At 38.4% G+C, this 16,540-nt stretch overlaps 1 non-coding gene across 1 annotated transcript; it reads left to right on the top strand.

Moving 5' to 3' along the window:
* The first annotated feature begins 14,654 nt into the window (after positions 1-14,654).
* On the top strand, positions 14,655-14,761 carry LOC128281816 (small nucleolar RNA R71). Its single transcript, XR_008272089.1, has one exon. It is a non-coding gene; the product is annotated as a small nucleolar RNA R71 (small nucleolar RNA).
* The last annotated feature ends 1,779 nt before the right edge of the window (positions 14,762-16,540 follow it).

Raw genomic sequence — 16,540 nt, 5'->3', positions numbered from 1 at the left:
GAAGACAGCTTGCAGTGAAATTATGATTATGTGGTAAACATTGACAAAATTTGTTAATGAGTTGCTTATTGATTTCTTATAAGCTTACTATGATATGTAGGTGTGGTTGACTGAATATTGTAAGGGGTTAATCGTAGTTCGTATTTGAATAGTTAGATTAACGTGTTAGTAATCCAATTGTAGGCGGTTAGTGTGTGGATCTAGTCAAGATATCGTCGCAAGCATGTGTGTAACTAACACCCTCTTTCTTAGTCTAGATCGGCAAAAGTCGAAAAGTCGAAATGCCGAAAAGCGGTATTTTGTAGATTTGCGAGTGTGCGAATGCTCGTAAGGTAAATCGATTAATGTTTTTGGTAAGCTGCAAAATTTGGACCGCAAAGTGCATGATTTCTGTGCCCTCGATATTTTTGAGCTTAATGGGCCAAAATTGGAATGATGGGCCAACGGGCCCAATTCAAGAAGAACCCTCGATGCGTGATTTCGTTAGTACGTGAAAGGTAGGAATATGCATGAAAAACCCTAAAATAGATAAATTCTTGAAATACCTTTAAAAGTGAAAATTTACGCTTTACCTAGTAGATAAATTTAAAATACCCCTAGGTTAAATTGACCTAAATGCATGTTTGATTGTTGTTATCTCATGCATGCCATGTTGTTATTATCGATGCATGGAATGGGATATTGACGGAGGAAGTACTGAAAGTGGCTTGTCCACGTCTTGGAGGCTTTGCCTCAATTTATCGTTAATCGAGCAGCAATCTTTGAAGAATGTGGAGTGTTAAATTTGGGTGGGTTGAGCTATCCCACATGGAGTGTATGGCTGGTACGGTGGAGTGTAGTGGTTGGTGGGTTGAGTAGTCTCCCAAATGGGTTTGCATATGTTATTGATGTTGCATGTGTTTTGAAATGGGCCTATGGGCCATCTCATTATCTGAATAAGGGCTAAGGCCCGTTTATTGTAATCTGAAAAGGGCTCGGCCTAGTACCCTTTATTACTGAATGGGCTTAGGCCCAATAAGCTTGAGTGACTTGGGCTTTGAATGGGTTTTCCTTACACCTTGAGTTTCCCAAACTCACCCTTTTATTTTTTCATCCACGCAGAAATCCCCAACCATAGTGGGCTTGGAGCTGTGAGGGAATTCGGAGTGGCCACCCGTTCTGAAAGTTTGATTTTCTTGATTTTCTTCTGGTGAACTGGACATTCTTTTATTTACGTTTGAAGTTTTGGGTTTTAAATGTAATAAGGCCGCTTAATTATTTTTGATGGTTTTAATATGTATTACTAAGATAGGTATTACTTATTTTAAGCTGTTGAAATTGGATAGCTTTAGGCGCGTTTTCAAAAAACAACAATTAATTTCAAAATAACCCGACAACAAGCAAAGCTTCCTTAATGAAAGTATTTTCCAAAATTAATCACTTTTCCTAAAATGACTTAATCAAATCGGTTTCTAGAAATATCCATGACGTTAAGGTGTGGCAATGGCGGTATGCATGTCTAGGATTGGATCCGAAGGAGATTGGTACTTAGCAAATCAGATGGACTCACCACCTCTTTTCCAGGTTTCCTACGGTGCCTGACTTCCATTCACTTTAACCTTTAATGAATTAATCTTTTGAACACCAAGTACGATTTCGGACTTAGAATGGAATTTTTTACATTTTGATGTGGCATGCCGGATCTCGCCATAACTTCTGGGCCGGGTTTGGGGTGCTACATTTAGTGGTATCGAGCCTAGGTTGTAACAATTCGGTTGTGGAATGGGTTTACAAAAATAAAGATTTTGAAAACAAAATTTTATAAAGTATGCGAAAAACTCGATTTTTAAAATTTAGATCTTTAGAAGGTGGCATTCGAATCTCCTACCAAGTCTGTAAGTATTACTCGAACTCTTCGAATATTTTTTCGACTTATCTGTTCATCTTTGAAATCCTCGCTAGGATACTCTAGATAGGATGATACCGAAACCATAGGAAAATCGATAAGAGACTAAAAGCGTAGCTAGACTTTGATTACGCAAAAACAAACTCGAACTCATCGTCGATTCATAAAACATCTGTAATAAACACTGGAATATTAATTGATGCATAAAAATTCGTAATCAAGATAAATCGATATGAGTACGAGAGCTACTCGGGGAAGAGGCCGTGGTCGAGGCCGAGGTAGTACTCAAATTGGATCTTCGTCTTTCGAACACATACCCACCGGAGTAGCACGACCACCACCGACGGATGAGAATGGGCCGTATGATAGGGCCACTGAGGATGATGCCTTGTCACAGGCAATGCTTCATGTTCTGGAAAGGGTTGCCGGAGCAAGTTCGGGCAACGAAATTCAGGGATCAATTTCTGAATGACTTCGGGACTAACGGAACGAAGATCTTTAAGGGCGTGTCTGGTATAGCCCCGAATGTGGCGGAATATTGGTTGGAGGCCGCAGAACGGATTATGGACGACTTGGACTGCTCTGAGGAGATTGTGAGTGGGGTATCTGTACTAAGTCCCTTGGGTCACTCGGTTAGGGTAGACAAACTGTATAGGAATGTACCCTTAGAAACTCAAGGTAAGATTTTCCCTGGAGATCTGATGGAGTTACCATTCGGAGAGTTTGATCTTATTTTGGGAATGGACTGGCTTGTTAAGCATAAAGCGACTCTGGATTGTGCTGCTAAACGAATGGAGTTAAGGACCACAAAGGATGAGGAGGTTATAGTGATAGGTGAGCGAAGGGATTATTTGTCCAATGTGGTGTCGGCTTTAAGAGCCAAAAGTGGATCGGAAAGGTTGTGAGGCCTATTTGGCATTTGTAAGTCGGTCGAGAAGAGGAGGGACCGGTGGATAAGGTTAGGACAATAAAGGAGTTCCAAGATGTTTTTCCGAGGAGCTTCCAAGATTGCCTCCGAATCAAGAAGTTGAGTTTGGAATAGACTTGTTGCTCGGAATGGCGCTGTGTCTATCACACCGTATAGGATGGCAATCAAGGAGTTAGTAGAGTTAAATGCTCAAATTCAAGAGTTGTTGGATAGGGACTTCATTAGGCCAAGCGTGTCTCTATAGGGAGCACCGGTGCTATTCGTGAAAAAGAAGGATGGTACGATGCAGATGTGCATTGATTATCGCCAGTTGAACAAACTGACGATTAAGAATAAGTATCCACTGCCAAGGATTGACGATCTATTTGACCAGCTTAGAGGAGCTTCTATATTTTCCAAGACCTTCGATCTGAATATCATCAGTTAAAGGTCAAGGAGGCAGATATCCAAAAGACGACATTCAGGACTCGGTATGGTCATTACGAGTTTCTGGTTATGCCATATGGACTAACGAAATCTCCTGCAGTGTTTATGGATCTGATGAATCATGTGTTCCAACCATTTTTAGATCAATTCGTAGTCGTCTTTATTGACAATATCCTGGTATATTCTGAAACTAAAACGAAACATGATGAGCATCTCCGTATAGTCTTTGTAAGTATTAAGGAGAAGGAACTCTTTGTGAAGTTCACAAGTGTGAATTTTGGTTGAGGAGGTAACTTTCTTAGGACATGTGGTCTCTGCTTGAGGGATTAAAGTGGACCCTCGAAAAATTGAAGCGATTTTGGAATGGAAGCCGCCTAAGTCGATTTAAAATACTGAGTTTCCTAGGATGGCAGGATACTCTGAAGGTTTGTAGAAGGTTTTTCGTGATGGCAAGACCTCGACAAAACTCATAAGGAAAGGAGTACCGTTTGTATGGACTAAGAAGCGACAAAAAGCATTTAAGAAGTTGAAGAAAGTTCGATCAAGCACTTGTATTAATTTAGCGAGAGTCTGGGAATGATTTTATCTTGTGTACAAGTGACGCATCACACGTGGGTTTGGGCTGCGTGTTAATGCAAGAGGGTAAGGTGGTTACATATGCATCACGATAGCTTAAGCCTCATGAGGGAAACTATTTGACTCATGATTTAGAGTTAGCGCAGTGATATTTGCACTTAAGATTTGGAGACATTACTTGTGCGGAGAAAGGTCTATTATATACACCGCCATAAAGTCTTAAGTATTTGTTGACTCAAAAGGAGCTGAACCTTAGGCAAAGGAGCTGGATTGAGTTGCTTAAGGATTATGACTATTCGATCGAGTATCACCCAAGCAAGGCTAATGTGGTAGTGATGCTCTAAGTCGTAGAGTCAGATCTCGATCTCGAGAGCCATGTTTGCTTGTGCGAGTCAGTATGATGATTGAAGTCATTGGTGAGTTGCAAGTGAGGCCAACTGGGTGGATCGATTAAGGAAAAACAGTTTAACGATGAGTCTTTGGTCGCTCGTTTTCAACAAGTTAAGGAAGGAAACTTCGAGTTTGGGAGCCGAAGAGACGATCAGTGACAATACCCTCATCTGTTTGATTAGGTAAATTTCGAGGACGAAATTTCTTTAAGGAGGGTAGAGTTGTAACGCCTAATTTTACGGAATTCGTGAACGTTGGCATAGGTTTAATTATGTTAGTGGGCCTCTAGAAAGCCCAAGCTTAAGATAGAACACAGCAATTTTAGTTAATTTTGTTCCATAAGAAAAACGGGGTGAAATGATGAAATAGGACCTATGTGAAAATGTTTGAAAATGCTATAGGCTAAATTGAAGTGGCCAAATAAATAGGAGTGCAAAATAGGAGGATTTGCATGACAAACCTCCCATTTTACATGAAGTGGCCAACCATCATGTTGTTGTAGACAAAATGTACACTTGATATCCATAATTTATGGTACAAATTGATACAAATTGATAATAGGTTAGGTAAATGTTCCATGATAATGGGTTAGGTAAATGTTTCATGATAATAGGTTAGGTAAATGTTCCATGATAATGGGTTAGGTAAATGTTTCATGATAATGGGTTAGGTAAATGTTTCATGATAAGAATATCATGTCTTTTGTATTAAAGAATTAAATGGATGAAATATGAAGTTTTATTAAAAGAAAAAAAGGGGTGAAAAGAACAAAGTTTTGTCCATCTTTGTTCATCATAGCTGAAAGTTAGAGAAGAGAAAGGAGAGGAGAAAGCTCTTGAGTATTCGGTCATTAGGAGGAGGAAAATTGAAGGTAAGTTCTTGGTACCTTGCTTCTATTTTGAGGTTCATGAGTTCTTCTTGATTCTACCTTAACTCTTGAAGTATATTTTGATTTTTAATTGTGTTGTGAGCATTTAGTCATGAATTAAAATGAAGGAAATGGTTGTTGTTTCATGTTCTTTTGATGAAAATGGAAGATATGTGAAGTTGAGCCAAACAAATGAGCATGCATGTGCCTTAGATGCTAAAGGGAAAAATCAGCTAACATGTGCTTTAAAATGATGAAATGGAGATTATGCTTAAGTAAAATCATAGATATGTGATGATTGATTGGTGATATACATGTTTAAATAACATGCATGCAAGATAGGTGTATGAAAGAGTGATTTGGTAATAAATCTGCTTGGGACAGCAGCAGTAATGTGACTTTGGAAAATCACCATAAATTGTGGGAGATGAACTAGAAGCTGAATAAATTATGTATTTAAAGCTTATTGAGTCTAGTTTCTAATGAAATAAACAAGAACATATTTTGAATTCTGTACAATGAGAAATTTGATTCGTAATGAAGGGTGGTCAGATTAGTCAAACAGTGAAACATGGGAAACTTTGAGAAAATTCTGGTATTGATTGGCTAAACCAAAATTCTGAAAATTTTATGGATAGAAGATATATGAGTCTATTTTCAGGGAAAATTAACGGAACTTGATTTGGAGTTTCGTAGCTCCAGTTATAAATGATTTAGTGACTATTGCTCGGGAAGACAGCTTGCAGTGAAATTATGATTATGTGGTAAACATTGACAAAAATTTGTTAATGAGTTGCTTATTGATTTCTTATAAGCTTACTATGATATGTAGGTGTGGTTGACTGAATATTGTAAGGGGTTAATACGTAGTTCGATTTGAATAGTTAGATTAACGTGTTAGTAATCCAATTGTAGGCGTTCGTGTGTGGATCTAGTCAAGATATCGTCGCAAAGCAGTGTGTAACTAACACCCTCTTTCTTAGTCTAGATCGGCAAAAGTCGAAAAGCCAAATGCTTAAACCGGTATTTTGTAGATTTATGAAAAGCGAATGCTCGTAAGGTAAATCGATTAATGTTTTTGGTAAGCTGCAAAATTTGGACCGCAAAGTGCATGATTTACGTGCCCTCGATATTTTTGAGCTTAATGGGCCAAAATTGGAATGATGGGCCAACGGCCCAATTCAAGAAGAACCCTCGAGACGTGATTCTCGTTAGTACGTGAAAGGTAGGAATATGCATGAAAAACCCTAAAATAGATAAATTCTTGAAATACCTTTAAAAGTGAAAAATTTACGCTTTTACCCTAGTAGATAAATTACAAGAAATACCCCTAGGGTTAAATTGACCTAAATGCATGTTTGATTTGTTGTTATCTATCGCATGCCATGTTGTTATTATCGATGCATGGGATGGGATATTGACGAGGAAGTATGAAAGTGGCTTGTCCACGTCTTGGAGGCTTTGCCTCAATTTATGTTAATCGAGCAAAGACAATCTTTGCAATGTGGAGTGTTGAAATTTGGGTGGGTTGAGCTATCCCCACATGGAGTGTATGGCTGGTACGGTGGAGTGTAGTGGTTGGTGGGTTGAGTAGTCTCCCAAATGGGTTTGCATATGTTATTGATGTTGCATGTGTTTTGAAATGGGCCTATGGGCCATCTTGTTATCTGAATAAGGGCTAAGGCCCGTTTATTGTAATCAAAAGGGCTCGCCCATACCACTCACATTACTGAATGGGCTTAGGCCCAATAAGCTTGAGTGACTTGGGCTTGAATGGGTTTTCCTTACACATCGAGTTTCCCCAAACTCACCCTTTTATTTTTTCATCCACGCAGAAATCCCCAACCATAGTGGGCTTGGAGCTGTGAGGGAATTGAGTGGCCACCGCTCGAAAGTTTGATTTTCTTCCGTGAATGGACATTCTTTTATTTACGTTTGAAGTTTTGGGTTTTAAATGTAATAAGGCCGCTTAATTATTTTTGATGGTTTTAATATGTATTACTAATATAGGTATTACTTATTTTAACTGTTGAAATTGGATAGCTTTAGGTAGCGTTTTCAAAAAACAACAATTAATTTCAAAATAACCCGACAACAAGCAAAGCTTCCACAATGAAAGTATTTTCCAAAATTAATCAGTTTTCCTAAAATGCTATAGGCTAAATTGAAGTGGCCAAATAAATAGGAGTGCAAAATAGGAGGATTTGCATGACAAACCTCCCATTTTACATGAAGTGGCCAACCATCATGTTGTTGTAGACAAAATGTACACTTGATATCCATAATTTATGGTACAAATTGATACAAATTGATAATAGGTTAGGTAAATGTTCCATGATAATGGGTTAGGTAAATGTTTCATGATAATAGGTTAGGTAAATGTTCCATGATAATGGGTTAGGTAAATGTTTCATGATAATGGGTTAGGTAAATGTTTCATGATAAGAATATCATGTCTTTTGTATTAAAGAATTAAATGGATGAAATATGAAGTTTTATTAAAAGAAAAAAAAGGGGTGAAAAGAACAAAGTTTTGTCCATCTTTGTTCATCATAGCTGAAAGTTAGAGAAGAGAAAGGAGAGGAGAAAGCTCTTGAGTATTCGGTCATTAGGAGGAGGAAAATTGAAGGTAAGTTCTTGGTACCTTGCTTCTATTTTGAGGTTCATGAGTTCTTCTTGATTCTACCTTAACTCTTGAAGTATATTTTGATTTTTAATTGTGTTGTGAGCATTTAGTCATGAATTAAAATGAAGGAAATGGTTGTTGTTTCATGTTCTTTTGATGAAAAATGGAAGATATGTGAAGTTGAGCCAAACAAATGAGCATGCATGTGCCTTAGATGCTAAAGGGAAAAATCAGCTAACATGTGCTTTAAAATGATGAAATGGAGATTATGCTTAAGTAAAAATCATAGATATGTGATGATTGATTGGTGATATACATGTTTAAATAACATGCATGCAAGATAGGTGTATGAAAGAGTGATTTGGTAATAAATCTGCTTGGGACAGCAGCAGTAATGTGACTTTGGAAAATCACCATAAATTGTGGGAGATGAACTAGAAGCTGAATAAATTATGTATTTAAAGCTTATTGAGTCTAGTTTCTAATGAAATAAACAAGAACATATTTTGAATTCTGTACAATGAGAAATTTGATTCGTAATGAAGGGTGGTCAGATTAGTCAAACAGTGAAACATGGGAAACTTTGAGAAAATTCTGGTATTGATTGGCTAAACCAAAAATTCTGAAAATTTTATGGATAGAAGATATATGAGTCTATTTTCAGGGAAAATTAACGGAACTTGATTTGGAGTTTCGTAGCTCCAGTTATAAATGATTTAGTGACTATTGCTCGGGAAGACAGCTTGCAGTGAAATTATGATTATGTGGTAAACATTGACAAAAATTTGTTAATGAGTTGCTTATTGATTTCTTATAAGCTTACTATGATATGTAGGTGTGGTTGACTGAATATTGTAAGGGGTTAATACGTAGTTCGTATTTGAATAGTTAGATTAACGTGTTAGTAATCCAATTGTAGGCAGTTCGTGTGTGGATCTAGTCAGCATATCGTCGCAAACAGGTGTGTAACTAACACCCTCTTTCTTAGTCTAGATCGGCAAAAGTCGAAAAGCCGAAATGCCGAAAACTGGTATTTTGTAGATTTGCGAGTGTGCGAATGCTCGTAAGGTAAATCGATTAATGTTTTTGGTAAGCTGCAAAATTTGGACGCAAAGTGCATGATTTACGTGCCCTCGATATTTTTGAGCTTAATGGGCCAAAATTGGAATGATGGGCCAACGGCCCAATTCAAGAAGAACCCTCGATGCGTGATTACGTTAGTACGTGAAAGGTAGGAATATGCATGAAAAACCCTAAAATAGATAAATTACTGAAATACCTTTAAAAGTGAAAAATTTACGTTTACCCCTAGTAGATAAATTACAAAATACCCTAGGTTAAATTGACCTAAATGCATGTTTGATTTGTTGTTATCTATCGCATGCCATGTTGTTATTATCGATGCATGGATGGGATATTGACGGAGGAAGTACTGAAAGTGGCTTGTCCACGTCTTGGAGGCTTTGCCTCAATTTATTGATAAGCTGCGGCAATCTTTGCAAGAATTGTGGAGTGTTGAAATTTGGGTGGGTTGAGCTATCCCACATGGAGTGTATGGCTGGTACGGGTGGAGTGTAGTGGTTGGTGGGTTGAGTAGTCTCCCCAAATGGGTTTGCATATGTTATTGATGTTGCATGTGTTTTGAAATGGGCCTATGGGCCATCTTTATTATCTGAATAAGGGCTAAGGCCCGGTTTATTGTAATCTGAAAAGGGCTCGCCCAGATACCACTCATACTGAATGGGCTTAGGCCCAATAAGCTTGAGTGACTTGGGCTTTGAATGGGTTTTCCTTACACACTGAGTTTCCCCAAACTCACCCTTTTATTTTTCATCCACGCAGAAATCCCCAACCATAGTGGGCTTGGAGTGTGAGGAATTCGGAGTGGCCACCGCTCGAAAGTTTGATTTTCTTACGGTGAAGCTGGACATTCTTTTATTTACGTTTGAAGTTTTGGGTTTTAAATGTAATAAGGCCGCTTAATTATTTTTGATGGTTTTAATATGTATTACTAATATAGGTATTACTTATTTTAACTGTTGAAATTGGATAGCTTTAGTAGCGTTTTCAAAAAACAACAATTAATTTCAAAATAACCCGACAACAAGCAAAGCTTCCACAATGAAAGTATTTTCCAAAATTAATCAGTTTTCCTAAAATGACTTAATCAAATCAGTTTCTAGAAATATCCATGACGTTAAGGTGTGGCAATGGCGGTATGCATGTCTAGGATTGGATCCGAAGGAGATTGGTACTTAGCGATCGATGGACTCACCACCTCTTTTCCGGTTTCCTACGGTGCATGACTTCCATTCACTTTAACCTTTAATGAATTAATCTTTTGAACATCAAGTACGATTTCGGACTTAGAATGGAATTTTTTACATTTTTATGTGGCATGCGGATCCGCCATAACTTCGGTCGGGTTTGGGGTGCTACAAGCTGCGATAGAATTAATTAACTCTTTAGGAAATATAAAATAGCATGATTAGTCGTAAAGAAATGGCCGAAACATAAATTGCTTAATATAAATTTTAAAACCTAAGGATGAAGTAAAATTAAAATTAAAGAGAAATAAAATAAAAAGTAGTTTTAAAAAGATAAAAGTAAAAACATAAAGCTAATAAATAAAAATCTTCAAAAATCTTCATCGCCAAATGGTTCACGAGGTGGGGGTGGCGATGAGATGTGAAGGTGCTGGCAAATCTGATGTAAGGTTGCATCAATGTGATCAAAGTGCTGAAAATATTACTGCTCGAATAAAGTGAGACGCTCAAAGATGTCAGAGAGTGAAGCAGCCGCATGAACTGGGAGATGAATAGGTGGTGGTTGAGAGGGTGGATCCTCATGAGGTGGTGGGACATCATTAGCTATGTCCTCTGGGTCCTCCTACTCGGCCGACTAGACAAGGTGATACTAGGGAGGATCAAATCCAAGTCGTCGCTCGATCATCCTCATATAGAGCATACTCGAGATACCCTCTAGGGACATCTGACCGATGAGTGAGGGAGGATGCTTACATTGCCGTGTCAAGGAGACCGAAGTACCGCGCTAGGTGAGTCACATAAGGGCCAATAGAAATGACTCCTTTCCTATGTCGCTCTTTCTGGTGTCGAATGGCGAGGGCGATAAAATAAGCAATGTCAAATACGTGCCCATGTGTCATGCTCCATAAAAAATAGGCATCGTTAGTGTTGACAATGCTGGTGCTCTCTCGCCGTCCTGTTAAGGTGTGGGCTAAGACAGCGTGTAGGTATCTCAGGGATGGGGCGAGAACTGATGCCTTGAAGCGACTAGGGTCATAAGTGGTCGAAGCAGAGACTAGGGCGTTCCAGCAATTTGAAGGCGAATAGTGGATATGGCGATGGAGGTTGTCAAAGTGGTCATCATCCATGAACTCTTCCATATACAGTCCTAATGCGACACCGAACTCAGGCACGCTCAACTGGAAAACTAAACCACCGAGACGGAATTGGACCGTTCCGGGATCATTGAACTCTGTCATAATGGATTGAAGGTGGAAGGTCGAACAGAGTTCTAACGTGAACTCGAGATATGTCGAGTTGACGATCTCGAAGAAGAGCCCCCATGGGTCAGTAGTTAGGAGAGCTCGGACTGCATCAGCGAGTTAGATCTGCTCTAGGGCAGTCAAATCAATACAACGGCCCACCCCTAAGGGTCGGACCCGTAGTATCTGGAATAGTTCCTCCTGTGATCCCGGTGGAAACTGTAGGAATGGGTACCGAATTTCAGTTGCAGGACCCGAGGATGATGCTGCTCCTTTTTGCTTCTTCGACGCGGGGACGGCGATTTTTTTACCACGTGGATTTGACATGGTATCTGTAATGAAAAGACGAGTTATTAAAAATAATCCCCAAGAATAGCATGAAAAAGTATGCAAGCATGTTAAAACTAAATAGAAATACTTCATAGGGGTCACAAGCCAAATCCTAATAGACAGATATATCAAATCATTATTAGCAATAGTAATATGAGAATAGTGCTAAACGAAATACGTAGTGAATGAATGCATATGGGAATGATAAAATGGAATATGGTGTGGTTAGGTATGAAATCCATAGAAACACAAGAATGAATCAATGTATCCTAATACATCGACTAAAATGGCAAATTTCTAAATAAGAACAAAAAGCATAAGCATGACTATTATTAGAAATGTGAAGATTAATCAAAAATAGTCAAATAAAACAAGAAAAAACATGAAATTAGTAAAAGAAATGAAGATAATAGAGAGAAAAGAATGAAAAAATGCAATAGTGCTTGGTAGAGGGAGGAGGTTGGTCGTCCGAGGAGTGGGTGATGTGGGTCGGCTACAGGCGTGGGTAAGGAAGATTGCGACAGCTAAGGTTAGCATTTTTTTGGGAAAAGGGATGATGAATAGTGGGGGTTTATATAAATTTTGGGGTACATAGCCGGGTTGCACGCCCGTGTCCTACTTCGTTCACTTCTCCCATGCCTGTGTATCTGTGCGCACGCCCGTGTCCTACTTCGTTCACTTCTCCCATGCCTGTGTATATGTGCGCACGCCCGTGTTAATTTGACAGTTTTGACCACGGGTGGTGGGCAAGGGCATGTCACATGCCCGTGTTGTTTCTCAATTTCTACCATGATTTATAGACACGGGCGTGTTGTACACCCGTGTTGATTTGGCAGGATTACCCACGGCCATGTCGCACGGCTGTGGCAACGTATCGAATCCCGTGTTGGGGAAAAATTTTACTCTATTTTCACACGATTGTATTGCACAGCCATGTTGCTTCCCGTGGTATGAGCCCGGCCTAAGCACGCCCGTGTGTCTGGCTGTGTGGATTTGGAAAACCTGTGTTCAAGGACTCAGTTAGCAATTTAGATGTTAAAAACTAAAATTTAAAGAAATCGACACCGTTAGTGCTCAGGTTACCTCCCGAGAGGCGCTTATTTATAGTCTAAGCTAGATTTATCTCTCTGTTGCGTGGTCATGCTGGTGTGAGGAGTTTACACTCCTCATTCCTACTATCAATTTTATTAAAATAAGGTTTTAGACGAGTACTAGTTACCTTAAATGTGCCGAATTTGGAATGAGTGACCACGACTGTACCATATGGGAAAATGTTAAGTACCGTAAAAGGGATTGCTCCATTAGGTTCAGAAGTGGTAATGCGAGGGTTTGGTGCATCTAATAGTACTTTTCCTCCAACCTTAAGTTGATTTGGTGAAACATTGAGTTCGTCATGGCGTGGTTTTGTTTTATCGTGTGTTCTCAGTTTCTGTGCATGCCATTCATCTAGTTTCTCGATTTGTAGCCTTCACTCTTCATAGATGGGTCTTTTCTTATTCCTTGAACATGGCTCATGTATGCTCCTTGAACGTGTTTCCTGCAAAGAAGGTGGCACTACATGATCAGTATTAGTAGCATGATTTATACAACCACCCTCGATATTTGATGTGTTACTCTAATTATGAGCTTGAAGAGTGATTGTTTCATCACCCACATGCAGTATGAGTTCATCTGTACCAATATTAATAATAGTTCTAGCAGTTGCTAAAAAGGGTCTTCCTAAAATTAAAGGCACGTCATCATCCTCTTCTATGTCTAGAACAACAAAATCAATGGGAAATATAAATTTGTCAATTTTAACAAGTACATCTTCAATAATACCCTTAGGAAATCTGATTGTTTTATCTGTCAATTGAATGCTCATCCTAGTTTGTTTGGGTTTCCCAAGACCTAGTTGTTTAAACATTTTATAGGGCATGACATTAATACTAGCCCCTAAATCAACCAAAGCATTGTTAACGTATAGACTACCAATTAAACAAGGAATCGTAAAAATCCCTGGATCTTTCAACTTGTTGGGTAGCTTATTCTGTAGAATGGCTGAGCAAACTACATTCAACTCTACATGCGGCGCCTCATCCAACTTCCGCTTATTTGCTAAAAGCTCCTTTAAAAATTTAACTACATTAGGCATCTGCAAAAGAGCTTCAATAAACGGTAAGTTAATATGTAATTTTTTTTAATAATTTAAGGAATTTACCAAATTGTTCATCAGTATGGTATTTCCTTGTCGCACTAGGGTATGGCACACGAGGTTTGTACTCTCTACTTACTAGTTCTTTCTCATTGTGGTCCACCTCACCTTTACCTTTACTTACCACAATTCCTTACCTCGGTTCTTGTTCAGGTTCAACTAACCCTTCCTTATCTCGAACGGTAATCGCATTGAGTTGTTCCCTTGGGTTCAATTCAGTATTACTCAGCAAGCTACCTTATGGTCGTTCAGAAATCAGTTTGGCGAGTTGACCTATCTGGGTTTCGAGCCCTTGAATCGACGCTTGTTAATTCTTAAGTGCTGTCTCGGTATTCTAAAAATGAGTTTTTGACATCGAGATAAATTTCGTTAGCATCTCCTCAAGGTTCGGTTTCTTTTCCTGCTGGTAAGGTGGTTGTTGAAAGCCTAGGGGATGTTGTGGCCTTTGATTTCCTTGGCCATCCCACGAGAAGTTCGGATGATTCCTCCAACTTGCATTATAAGTGTTACTGTATGGGTTATTTTGAGGTCTAGAATTATTATTACCCATATATTGAACTTGTTCCTCCTCGGTGCTAGGGTTGAAAGATTGATATTCTGTGTGCACTCCTCCTCCATTTGCATCGCACGTCATCACTGGATGTACCTGAGTAGAACCATATAAACCGTCAATCTTTTTATTTAAAAGTTCTACTTTGTTAGATATCATAGTGACCGAGTCGAGGTTGAAAATACCGACTGCTTTTTTCGGCTTTGTTCTCATGACTTGCCACTGATAGTTATTTAGTGACATCTCTTCAATAAATTCGTAAGCCTCTTCAAGAGTTTTTTTGTTTAAAGTACCATCGACGGCTACGTCGATAAGTTGCCTTGTTGAGAGGTTCACACTGTTGTAAAAAGTCTGAACCTGCAATCATAGAGGTAACCCATGGTGAGGGCACCTTCTCAATAGATCCTTGTATCTCTCCCATACATCATAGAGTGTTTCTAGATCCATCTGCACAAAAGAAGAGATATCATTCCTCAACTTAACCATTTTAGCTGACGGAAAATATTTAAGTAAGAATTTTTCGGTCATTTGTTCCCAAGTAGTGATTGACCCTCTTGGTAACGAGTTCAACCACTGTTTAGCTTTGTTCCTCAATGAAAAGGGAAACAACTAAAGGCAAATGACATCGTCAGAAACGCCATTGATCTTAAAAGTGTCGCAAAACTCCAGAAAATTCACCAAATGAGTGTTTGGATCCTCGTCCTACAAACCATCAAACTAAACAAACTGTTGTATCATTTGAATTGTGTTAGGTTTTAGTTCAAAATTGTTTGCAGCAATAGCAAGTCTAACTATACTCGATTCAACTCCTGTTAAAGTAGGTTTAGCATAATCATACATAGTACGAAGAATAGGATTCTGATTTATTGGATTTGCAACAACCATAGAAGGAATTTGATTATTCTGATTTTCATCCATCTCCTCAGTTGTATTATGGATATTTTCCTCTTGTCCTTCCTCTATTTTTCTTAGGTTTTGCCTTATTTCTCTTTGGTTTCTGCGACCTGTGCTTTCAATCTCACTGTCAAAAAGTAATGGTCCTGACGGGTTTCCTCTAGTCATAAACTATAAAAACCTGTTAGAAGAAAATAAAAGAAAATTTAGTAAAATTAACAAAACTAAGATAAAATCTAAATTGCAATAAAATAAATGGGTAAAGTAATAAAGTTAAGCGTTCTTAATATTTTAGTTCCCTGGCAACAGCGCCAAAAAATTGATATATGCGTGATAAGTTTTTATATTTATGATTGATCGTAATTGAAAACTAACTATTATCACGATGAAGGGAAGCGCACCTATCGAACAGTAGTATAGTTTATAGCAAGACCGAAATGTCGAACCCACAGGAACTAAAAGTACTAGTATTAACTTTCTTTTTATTATCTAGCCTAAAAATAAAAGGATTTACTTTATCTAAACTAATTAACTAAACTAAGAATGCACAGGAAGAAAATTGGGGAGATACTTTTGGGAAAACTGATTGATTTGGACAATACCCAAGGAAAAATCTACCTAGACTTCACTTGTTACTTGACTCTGAACCAGACGATTTATTCACTTGACTCGATCCGTAGAAATCCCTAAGTTATATTATTATCTCTCTTGAGACTAACAACGTCTAACCCTAGGTTGATTAATTGAAATCTCTTTCTAATTAAAACCCCCAGTTTGCATTAACTCGATCTATGGATTCCCTTATATGTTTGAGCCTAATCTGGCAGATTTATGTCGCCCTATGTCTAGGGGTGCAATCAACTCCACTTAATTATGCTAGATCTACTCTTAGACAGGGACTTTTGCTCCTCTGAATAAGCACATTAAAACTTGAATCAATATCCTGGAATATTAAAACAAGAATTAAAAACACAGAATTAAGAACAAATCAAGTATTTATCATATAATTCTGAAAATAATAACAAGATCCATCTTAGGTTTCATTCCCCTTAGGTATTTAGGGGACTTAGTTCATAAGTGTAAAAGGAAACATCTCAGAAGAATAATAATAACAAAACATAAAGAAAACCCAAAAACCCCTGAAGGAAATTGAAGGAAGATCTTCAGTCTTGAAGGAGAATTCGCTTCTGAGATGGATCAATCGGCTTTATTCGAGTAATTCCTTGCCTCCTACTCGTGTGTCTTTTCTAGGTACCTCTTAGGGTGTTTATATAAGCTTTAGAATGCTTCAAAACCCTCAAGAGTGGCCTTTTCCAAATAGGACTAGACTTTGGCTCGACAGGGACACGCCCGTATGAGGTGGCT

The sequence above is a fragment of the Gossypium arboreum genome, chromosome 1, assembly GCF_025698485.1.
Source record: "Gossypium arboreum isolate Shixiya-1 chromosome 1, ASM2569848v2, whole genome shotgun sequence".
In the NCBI taxonomy this organism is placed as follows: Eukaryota; Viridiplantae; Streptophyta; class Magnoliopsida; order Malvales; family Malvaceae; genus Gossypium; species Gossypium arboreum.
This window is presented reverse-complemented; position numbering and strand designations above follow the sequence as displayed.